Source organism: Cherax quadricarinatus, chromosome 56, assembly GCF_038502225.1.
Source record: "Cherax quadricarinatus isolate ZL_2023a chromosome 56, ASM3850222v1, whole genome shotgun sequence".
NCBI classification, from domain to species: Eukaryota; Metazoa; Arthropoda; class Malacostraca; order Decapoda; family Parastacidae; genus Cherax; species Cherax quadricarinatus.
In genome coordinates this window covers 57,365-69,914 of record NC_091347.1, presented here as the reverse complement: position 1 = coordinate 69,914, position 12,550 = coordinate 57,365, and positions in this window count along the sequence as shown.

Here is a 12,550-nt window from a genome sequence, read left to right as displayed (position 1 = left end):
TCTCATAATTGTGAATTCGCATAAACCGGAAGCAAGACGGAATTTTTAGACTAAATAAAATTAAATTAACGGCAGTCCTTACTTTCGTACATATGACAAACATAAGGGTTAAAATTACACTGATCAATCTGTTAAGAAGGAAGGTACTTCATGTCACTGTTACACAGCAAAACCCCGGTGGCCTGGCGTGGCCCGGTGGCCTGGTGGCTAAAGCTCCCGCTTCACACACGGAGGGCCCGGGTTCGATTCCCGGCGGGTGGAAACATTTCGACACGTTTCCTTACACTTGTTGTCCTGTTCACCTAGCAGCAAATAGGTACCTGGGTGTTAGTCGACTGGTGTGGGTCGCATCCTGGGGAACAAGATTAAGGACCCCAATGGAAATAAGTTAGACAGTCCTCGATGACGCACTGACTTTCTTGGGTTATCCTGGGTGGCTAACCCTCCGGGGTTAAAAATCCGAACGAAATCTTATCTTATCTCTTAACAGAATCTAGTTTATTTTTTTAAAAAAAATGGGCAACACAGATAAGATAATACATTCTAATCATGTTTTATAATTGCCAAATCTAAGATATTTCTTTTCAGCCAAGATGAACTGAGAACTAAAATTCTGGCTTCCCATCATTTTGCTGGGTTACTGCAAGTCCGCCTGTGGTTAAATATTACATTAGATTTCTGTGCTGTTTGAATCGAGTATCAGGTGTTGTGCTAACCTAACATCAGGGAGTTTAAAAGTTTGTCCAATATAAGATAAGTTACAGCTTTTGCACCCAGCCTACACAGGTTCCGGGGGGAATTCTTGATCAACATGCTTTTAACCGTCCTTGAATTCTTGAAGACTACTTGCATGTTAAATTCTTTTTAACGGCGTTCTGCAGAACATATAAATTCTCATTGAATGGGAGAACTAACGCATTCTTAACCTGACAGGTTATCCTAGGTTCATATCTGTAATAAGTCTTCCTAGCTGTTATCAAAGGGTTTTCTATGAACTCCTTAATTAAGGTATAGCTATTTCATTACAATATGAAAGATTTTCGTAACTTTCATCTAGAAACTCTGGGCTGCAAACTCGAAAAGCTCTCAAAAACATTGTGAGACTCCTTTTTACTCTTGTTTCAGGGTCTGAATAGTAATGGATGTAGGAATAAACATTAGTGGCCTTCCTATATACTGTAAACTTGAAATCTGTATCTAACCGGTGGATCAAAACATCTAGGAAGAGGAGTTTGTAGTCAACTTCTTTTTCCTTTTTGAATTTGATAGATGGAACAAGTGAGATAAATCTTTGCAAAAACGTATTCAAATCCACAGAGGTCGGCAACAAGCACAGGGTGCCATCCACATACCTGAAGCACCTTGGCTTAGTGAAGCCTGCTAGGGTATGAGAGATGGAGGGAGAATCGAAGCCTGTTGTAACTCACCACTCACCTAGGTGAGTCAACACGGTTAGTCTTCACGGTTAGTCATCATGGTGAATCATCATGGTTAGTAATTATGGTGAGTCATCATGGTAAGTAATTATGGTAAGTCATCATGGTTAGTCATTATGGTGAGTCTGTAACACTCACTGCAAATTTTGTTGGAAGATATTTTTAATTTATATAAATTTAAACACTTTCGTTATATCTGTTTGTTTATTATGCATAATGCAAAGCACGTTAAATGAAATTAAAGAAAAAAATAAATAAATCAGTTACATTTTTTCTATTGCAATTAAAACGTGATTTAAAACGGAAAACGTCAAAACAAATAAAAGATATTTCTTTCATCTTTTTATTATTTACATAGAGTTTCACTCTTTCCCTCTCCACCATTCCTCTAATACTGTACCAGTACCAGGGAGTTTCACTCCTTTCCTCCAAAAGGCATTCCCCTGGGCGAGACGCGGGGTCTCAACAGGCAATCTATAAATTCATGTAGTTCTTTTACATATATACTATTTAATAAATATATATGTAGATACGAAAATTAATTTGCTGTCTTGATATAAATATTTAACATTCTAAATATCATGCTAAGTGAATTTATTTACTTTAGCGTAATATTTTTTTAATCAACTAGGTAACCTAGGTTGGGTTGATAAAAATAATGAGCTTATCACAACAATATGATACTAACCAACAGCATTCTTATCAGCAACCTGTTTTTATGTTGCACTGAGATAAAAGTCTTCACTAGTCCCAGGCTTCCTAGCTCCAAGGACAATTTATTTACATGCATAAATATGAAAATATTTTGTGGTCTCTGTAGGCTTTTATTTTGCTAAACAGAATCGAAAAAACCGACCTCCGCATGAATCAGATACATGATCTATGTCAAGTAAGGCAACAGCGGCACTTCTCCGCTCCATGGAATATTACCCCATTCCAAACTACCATTCCTCCATTTCCCCCCAAACTACTTCTTAAATCACAACCAAAACTTCGCCTTGAAGCCAAACATGAGGCCTTAAGCTGTACTGATAACTTAGTCACACAGCACACACTCTCGCAAATTATTTACGTTGATGGTTCTGTTCACCAATCCACTGGTGCAGCTGGTAGTGCTGCTGTTGTCGTACAGAGTGATGGCTCTCTTAAAGAAATTGGAGCACGCATCAATAATTGGGCCTCTACCCTTCAGACAGAACTGTTTGCCATACTCCTTGCACTGAAATGCATCTATGTATCAAAGATTGACAGTTTAATTGTAACTGATTCTCTGTCATCCATAAATGCTCTCAACTCATTAAGCATAAATTGTGGCATGCTTGTGTCAGAAGCCAGACACAGGTATGGTAGGATTGTGGACAGTGGAGTCAGAGTGCACATGCTGTGGATTCCATCTCACATTGGTCTTCAGATGCATGATAGAACTGATAAATTGGCTAAGCTGTATGCTTTCACAGAGGGAGTAGATTACAATCTTGGCTTGTCAGGTAGTAGTTTGAGAACAATAATACGAAAAGAACTTCAGCTGAATTTTATGGACTTAAGGCTCAGGGAGATTGACACCAGTGAGTCCATCTATCATCATTCTATCATGCAGGAGGAGCCACATGTCTATGGTGCATCCAACAAAATAAGCAGACTCTTGGATGTTACTACTGCCCGGCTCCGGCTGGGTTACAAGTATCTTTGGCAGGTTAAATCACCACCACCAGATGTAGACCAAACGAAATGTAAACTTTGCCAGATGGACTATTGTCACACCCTGCGTCATTATGTACTGGAGTGCGATAAAATTAATGAATTTAGAAACAACTCACTCAGAAGTGTTCAAGAAATGGCTAAGTATTTTATCCACAGTGGTATATTACAGACCATTCTGGAGAAATACCCTGACTTTGCTAGCTGTAAATAAAGCATTACCACATATGGGCATGTGTGTGTGTGTGTGTGTGTGTGTGTGTGTGTGTGTGTGTGTGTGTGTGTGTGTGTGTGTGTGTGTGTGTGTGTGTTTGTGTGTATGTGTATGAGTGTGTGTGTGTGTGTGTGTGTGTGTGTATGTGTGTGTGTGTGTGTGTGAGTATGAGTGTGTGTGTATGAGTGTGTGTGTGTGTGTGTATGAATGTGTGTGCGTGTGTGTGTATGAGTTTGTGTATGTGTGTGTGTGTGTGTGTGTGTGTGTGATTATGTGTGTGTGTGTATGAATTTGTATGTGTGTGTGTGTGAGAGAGAGAGACTCAGCAATCAACATTTGCACCAATAACTCACTACAGTTGTGACCGGGTGTGGAAGTGTGAATTGCTCATTACTCTAAAATTTGTTCATGATTGCAGCCATGTATACACGTAAGTAACCATTCTTACAGTATTCATTACCTTTGTAACTTGTGAGTTCATTACCTTTGTAACTTGTGAGTTCATTACCGTGTACCTAGTTCAGCCATCAAAACTTTGGAGCCCGGTCCCTGGACCCATAGTGTACCTCTGTAATCTGTAAATACCTTTGTAACTTGTCATGATTGTGACTAGACCTACCTGGAGTTCATTACCTTTGTAAATTGTGAATTCATTACCTCTGTAACTTGCTCAGCTATCAAAACTTTGAGGCCCAGTCCCTGGACCCATTATGTACCTCTGTACATTATGTACCGCCCACTGGATGGGTATGGGGTGCATAATAAACATATTAAACTAACTGCTTTACTGATGGTATAGAATACTGACAAATTGATGAATAAGACACATGCAGCACTTGGGTATGTTTACTGCCAGAATACTATTTCACTTTTGCAACAAGGCGTATTCGACCGAAGAAGCTTGTTGCACTGATGAAACGTATCTGCAATAAAGACGTCCAAGTGTTGCACATTGTCTTTTTCATACTTCTTGCTATGCTTGTAGAGTTACCTATATATCATGGTAACCCCACAAAATGGAATATTTAATTGGGATACACAATAAACATCACCAATAACCGTGGAAATAGCGGCAGCTATTCCTTGAAAGACACTAGGTTCACCTAGCAGTAAAATAGGTACCTGGGTGTTAGTCGACTGGTGTGGGTCGCATCCTGGTGATAAAACTAACCTACTATGCCCAAAATACTCAGCATAACAAGTGGCTTTCTATATAGTAGTATGTTATTGATGTCAGCTATGTCTGTATACTTTGTACATGCACTTGTAGAAATGAAAATTATTATTAATTATGATTATCAAATGGTATACAATACCGACAGGTTGGTAGATAAGACACATAGGCAACAATTTTTTTTTTTTATATTTTATTTGAAACATTACAATACATTAAATAAATAAAAAAGAACACAGTATCAGTTCTTCCACAGAAATTATAAAATTTTCATTGCCGAAATACACTGGACGTTTAACTTTGTGCTGACACAAACTGTCCCTCATCCTCTATACATTATATCCCTTTGCACCTATGTTAAATACAAGATTACACATTACATCAACCAAAATACTTACAATATGCTTTATTATTATAAACAAAGAAGCGCTAAACCTACAATATGCATTAATATTTCACTTTTTTATGGTATTAAGACCTTCATGCAGACATTGTACATAAACAGGTACATATATAACAAAGAAACCAAACACGAACTATAAATAATGGTTCCAGTACTCAGTCTACTGAGTTACTACAATGAGGCATCATGACATTACAACGCTGTCTATAATTTACACAACCGACACTCACCCACACCTGTGAGTAATTTTTTTTTTTTTTTTTTTTTTATTTTTATTAGAAACCTTACAAAAGTACAAAGGATGCATAATAAAGTACAGGAATACAAAACATTCTTTTGTTCTACTAGTACCAGGTTATTCCTTGCGGGAATAAGTATTATAACATCTTGTTATAGCAAAACAATACACGCTAAGACAATCCTCACTAAAGTTTATCAGTCATTAATAGTTGCCGCCGGCCATTGTACCCAAAGAAAACACACCAAAAAGAAACTTTACATAGTTTAACAATATAAAATGAATACCTGACATGTCCTATTACAACAAAAACATCATACAAATGTACAACATCACAAGATTAACCAAAACTACCATAACCAATACAAAACAAAACAAAACCCTAACATACCCGCTATGACAGGGTACAGATTATTGGTTAAGTAATGGTACATTAGATCCTAACCAATAGGAACCAGGAAGGAACATATGATTCCTTTCACAACAATCATAGAGAAACAGTATTTTACTATTATTAACATGTTAACCCTCTAATACAATAAAGCTGATACAGAAAACAGAACAACATGCATGTAAAATACAATAATAAAAGAATCCAAAACAAGTATTTATAACAAACCTCGGCACATTAAAGGCTTTATAACCAAACCCTATACATAATTATACCTCCCACATATGTATATAACCCGAAAATCTTGTCCAGAAGACTGTTGGTTTAACACCATAAAAACATGATAAGACCCAAAACCTATACATACACTTAAATTTTTTCACATAGAACCTTCATCTGACAATAAAAGTTAACATAAGACTAGAGTAGTAATAAGGATAAGGCTGCTGTAATTTGCCAGTCCCAAAAGAACTGACACGTATCTCAGAAAATTTTGTGTTGATACCAACGTGCCAATCTAATTACTTAAAAACGAGATCCTAAGGGCTCGGTATCCTGGCTTTCAAGGAAATTTTAAACCCAGTGAACATAACCATCAGGCTTAGAAATGTAACCCTGGAAACCACACTTATATCTCACTATGACAAACATTCTCGTGAAACATGGCGTACCATCCATACCTAATTCTCACTACCTTCCTCTTACACACTACATCAGTTCCAGAGAAAACCAAAAAACAACCCCCCCCTTTACATCCCCCCATAAGGAGACCACTCCTTTGTCCATCCTCAGGGACCCCGCCTAAGGGAACCCACAGTGAGGTTCCTATAACCTTCCGGGAAACTTTTTTCCCAGGACGCCCCATAAACCAGCCTATTCCTACACTTCGTCCTATAGAATCTAGCCGCCAATGCTTTTATCCTCATATCACCCCTTAATCCCCTCATTCCCCATGAAATGTCCAGATAATCCACTATGATATACATTATAGCCCTTCCAACATCCCTAGGCACTCCCCTTACATCTAGTAGTAAAGCCCTTAAAAGCGGCAAACGACCCCCCCCCAACAGTTTGATAACCCCACCCATCCATGATCTCACCCCCTCCAAGGAGGTACAAAAGAAGACCACATGAAACGCCGTTTCAACATCACCACAAAACTGACAACAAGCCTCTTCCACAAACCCCATACTACGTAACACCTCCTTGGAAGCCAGAATCCCCATGATAAACCTATATACTAATTCTCTTACTCTAGCCGGTATCCGAAGCTTACGAAAATCTTTCCAAATAACCCCCCAATCATACGTTGGATACACGGCTACCCCTTGCATAATTCCTTGACCTTTCACTACCCTCACCAACCGTTTCACTTTGATTTTATCCACCTGTTGCACTGTCAATAAAAATCTCAACATATCTTCACAAACCCTCAAGTCCTTCCCACTCCACCATTTACGTGCCTCCTCCATAACTCTTCCTACTTTAGCGCCCCTCACACCCCCTTCCCTCATATACCTCCACTTGATATATACAGCCATTACTCTCAGTCCTAAAGGCAACAAACCTAAACCCCCTCTCCGAACATCCGTCATAACTACCTCCTTACTTAACCATGCCCTCCCAAATCCCCACACAAACTTCAGCACCCTCCTTTGCATTTCCACAATATCTCGTACCTCTAAGGGAAAAACCTCTGCCACCCCCCATACCTTGCTATAGACAAGTGAATTTACCACCACTACCCTCTGATGTAAAGCTAAGTCCCTCGCACTTAAACCTCCTAGTCTACTTAAAACCTTACCCATGACAGACTCCGAATTTACTCTTCTGCATGCCTGCTCTTCCGCCAAATACCATATCCCACATACCTTGATTCTGTCAACCACTGTCCATCCGAACCCCATCCCCAAGCCCCCCCCTATCCAATTACCGACCTCTAGTAACCTTGATTTCACCGTATTAACTCTCATTCCGGTCTTCATACCAAACATCTGAATCACTCTACCCACCCTCTTTAACTCCTCCTTACCCCTTAGCAAAACAGTAGTATCATCCACATACCCAACGATGCCCCCTTTGCACCCCCCTTCCATCTCCTGATTGTTCATTACCCTCTCAACAGACTCATAAAAAGGATTCTGCACACACGCAAAGAGCAGCTGTGACATCGGACAGCCCTGCCTCAAACCTCTCTCCATTGGTACACTTTCACCCAACCTCCCATTGACCTGTACCCTCACCTCTGCCCCATCATACAGAGTGTTCACCCACCTCACTAACCCCTCCCGAAACCCCAACCTCTCTAAGCAAACCCCTAAGAAAACTCTGTCCACGCAATCATAAGCATTCACCCAATCTAATCCTAGTATTCCCCCTCCCGTACATCTCTCTAGAAAATCCCTAATCAAACCATGTCCATCCCTCATCCTTCTTCCCGGAATTCCCAACTGTCCCCTGTGTAACACTAAACCCAACACTTTCCTCATTCTGTTGCCCAAAACCTTAGCAAAAATCTTGTAATCCGAGCACATTAACGTAATCGCACGGTAATCATTCAAAACTCGGCATTCCTTCTTTTTGGGCACTAAAACCGTGACACCCGTTCTTTGTGATTTCCCCATCCTTCCACTACTTAACATACAACTCAAAACCCCCACCAGACAATGCCGTACACTCCCCCAATGATACCTATAAAAATCGTTTGGTATTCCGTCTATGCCTGGGGTTTTACCCTGGCACATCCCAAAAACTGCCTCCTCTACCTCCTCTACGGTAATACTACCCTCGATTCTGTCACTGTCCTGCTCACTTAATACCCTATTAAACCCTTCATCCCCAAACCGTCTCTCACCCACTCCCCCGCCAACCCTCCTCCACTTCTCCCTAAACCAAAAATCTGCATACAAACTAATATTTTCCGTGGTGGATAGGCCTTAACCCTCCTCAAAGCCACCCCCCCCCTGTACCTGCCTCAATATACGCCAAGGTGGTCTTCGCCTGCCGTTCCTTAGACCTCCTTAATACAAAACCCGATGGCCTATCCCCCCTTAAAACATCCTCCAACCCTGCCCTAACTCGAATTGCCTCAAATTTTTCATTGTGAATTTCCGCCAACCTATTTCGCAAACGTTCCATGTCCTCACTCCGCCCCACCCGTTCCTCTGCATAACAGTCATTTAACTGACCCTCAAGATAATTTTGTAGTCCATAGCACCACCTCGCCATCTCCTTACCCCGTACTTTAAAAAATTTCGCGATTTCAACTTTAGCCCTCATTTCCCACCAATCCAGCAAATCCATTTCCATATTCCTAGTCTCCCAAAAGGATTTCCACCAATCTTCAAACCCTGTAGGGTCACCCTCGCCCCTAAGTAGCCTCACATTTAATTTCCAGTATCCTGCATAAACTTTCACTATGCCATCAACCCTCAAATCTGCTATAACAGCACGATGATCAGAAAAACCCACATCGATAGTCCTCACCCTCTCCACACCTATGCCCTGCCTAACATAAATCCTATCTAACCGTGCCTCATATCCCCTACGAATAAAAGTGTGCTCCACTCCATATCCCCTACTTCCCACCACATCTACCACTCCAACATCTCACAAAACATCCCGCAGAACCCCCAAAACACAACCCGCCCCCCTCGGAACCACATCACCATTCCTAATGACACAATTCCAATCCCCACCAATCACCGTAAAAGCAGGTAAACCTCGCAAGTGATATACCAGAACCTCGCGCACAAAATCCACCTTCACCCTAGCGTTACTAGTTGCTGGCATGTACACACCTACAAAACTAACCCTCCTGTCCCCCCAAAACCCATCCACCCTGACAACCCTCCCACCCCCCCCTCCTCCCAACCCAGGATACGCAAAGGACTGGTCTCCTTTACCGCCACAGCCACACCTCCTTTCAACCTCAAAGCATCACATGTAAACAACCTATAACCTTTCAACAACAGCTCACATCCTAACCTATGGTTATGTTCCTGCAAAAAACAGACATCAATACTAAATCTCCTCAAAACCCACTCTAACCATACCCTCTTGACCTCGGTTTTAAGACCGTTTACATTGAAAGTTACACACCTGAATTTTACAAGAATGGCGGCTTACCTCTATGCCGCTGAGGCTTACTTGGTCCTCCTTTCATAGGTTTCGGTTCTTCTCTATCAATCCCTCGTTCCTGCCCTCCAACCCCCGAGGTAGTATAAATTATTAAAAACCACAATAATACAGGCACTGGACAAGATTACCAAGAATTATATCAAGCGCAAGAGAAATAATTATGAAACACGCAAAATACATACACACCATGTACTGACACACATTATACAAAATGATAATATATCTGACACATACACACAAAACTGTTGGAGGGGGGCGGCCCCCCCATGAAAATCATTTATAAAAACACACACATCATTCACACACATATTGATCACAGCAGTGATCAAACATAAATTTACGTAACTTTACTATATACATGCAACTGATTATGAGATTTAACTTAAGAACAAAGTCTATTAATTATCCTAAAACATTTCCCTATAACAAAATTAAGCATTACACAAAATTGCATAAGCATATAAAGCATCAACAAGTGCAAAAGTTCTTACAGCATACGTTGCCTCAGCTACCAAACTTAATAACATTACAAAAGTTCTTACAGCATACGTTGCCTCAGCTACCAAACTTAATAACATTACAAAAGTTCCTACAGCATACGTTGCCTCAGCTACCAAACTTAATAACATTACAAAAGTTCTTACAGCATACGTTGCCTCAGCTACCAAACTTAATAACATTACAAAAGTTCTTACAGCATACGGTGCCTCAGCTACCAAACTTAATAACATTACAAAACGTTTTCTAATAAATATGTTTTCTAATAAACATAATAAATATGTTTTCTAATAAATATGTTATAGTGTTTGCTTACGTGTCTTTCTAAACCATATATATATATATATATATATATATATATATATATATATATATATATATATATATATATATATATATATATATATATATATATATATATATATATATATATATATATATATATATATATTATATATATATATATATTATATAGTATATATATATATATATATATATATATATATATATATATATATATATATATATATATATATATATATATATATATATATATATATATATATATTACATGGAGAGAGTTCCGGGGGCCAACGCCCCTGCTGCCCGGTCTGTGACCAGGCCTCCTGGTGGATCAGAGCCTGATCAACCAGGCTGTTACTGCTGACTGCACCCAATCCAGCCCGGCTGGTCAGGTACCGACTTTAGGTGCTTGTCTAGTGCCTACTTGAAGACAGCCAGGGGTCTGTTGGTAATCCCCCTTATGTATGCTGGGAGGCAGTTGAACAGTCTTGGGCCCCTGACACTCATTGTGTTTTCAGTGATCATAGTAGTTTTGAGATGCATGATCTTAGATTTTTGGTGATCTTGGTGATGAGTGTTGATAGATGACGGTAAACATGATATGGAATTGGTGATCGTGATTTTTGTGTGAATAATTATAAAAATGTGTGTTTTCTGTGATCTTGGTGGTGGGGTCATAAAATCTGGTAAACGTCTTGGATATAGTGTTCTTAGATAATGTAGGGTACAACAGGTTGAAACAAGGTGGGTTGGGTGTGATGTTACCAACCAAGTAACACAATGGGAGTGTGACGTCACTGGAGGTGAGCTCGTCGGTCCTGTGAGGTGTGACATCGTGTGTTGGTGGTATTGAGGTGAGTGCGCTTAGATAATGTCAAATATGATTTTTTTGTGTGTGAAATGTTTATAAAAATGAGTGTTTTCTGTGATATTGGTGAATTTTTAGGTAAGTGAACATGGGTGATTGTTGTTGGTGGTTGTCTTAGATTAAGTGTGTGTACAAGATATGTTTTCAGTTGATGGTGATCATGTACTAAGTGTTTGCGTATTAGGTTTGTTTATGCTTTTTTTTTTTTTTTTTTTTTTTACATTTTATTTAAAACGTCATATAGCAACATATTAAATATATAAAACTCCATCCTTCATTAAACGGGTATACAAAACATAATACATGAACATAATACTCCTTATAAAGTACGCTGCAGCACATACCCGATATTTACACCTAAGCCAACCCGTATTTCCCTAAACCATACATGATGAAATATTATATAAAAGCATACAACCGTACGTATAACATTATAACAAAAAGTAAGCCTTAAACATTAATACATAAAGAAATGAAATATCATCAAACATGTATCCTTATACTTGGACTACATAACATCATAATTACAAGGTAGTATAAATTATTAAAAACCACAATAATACAGGCACTGGACAAGATTACCAAGAATTATATCAAGCGCAAGAGAAATAATTATGAAACACGCAAAATACATACACACCATGTACTGACACACATTATACAAAATGATAATATATCTGACACATACACACAAAACTGTTGGAGGGGGGCGGCCCCCCCCATGAAAATCATTTATAAAAACACACACATCATTCACACACATATTGATCACAGCAGTGATCAAACATAAATTTACGTAACTTTACTATATACATGCAACTGATTATGAGATTTAACTTAAGAACAAAGTCTATTAATTATCCTAAAACATTTCCCTATAACAAAATTAAGCATTACACAAAATTGCATAAGCATATAAAGCATCAACAAGTGCAAAAGTTCTTACAGCATACGTTGCCTCAGCTACCAAACTTAATAACATTACAAAAGTTCTTACAGCATACGTTGCCTCAGCTACCAAACTTAATAACATTACAAAAGTTCCTACAGCATACGTTGCCTCAGCTACCAAACTTAATAACATTACAAAAGTTCTTACAGCATACGTTGCCTCAGCTACCAAACTTAATAACATTACAAAAGTTCTTACAGCATACGGTGCCTCAGCTACCAAACTTAATAACATT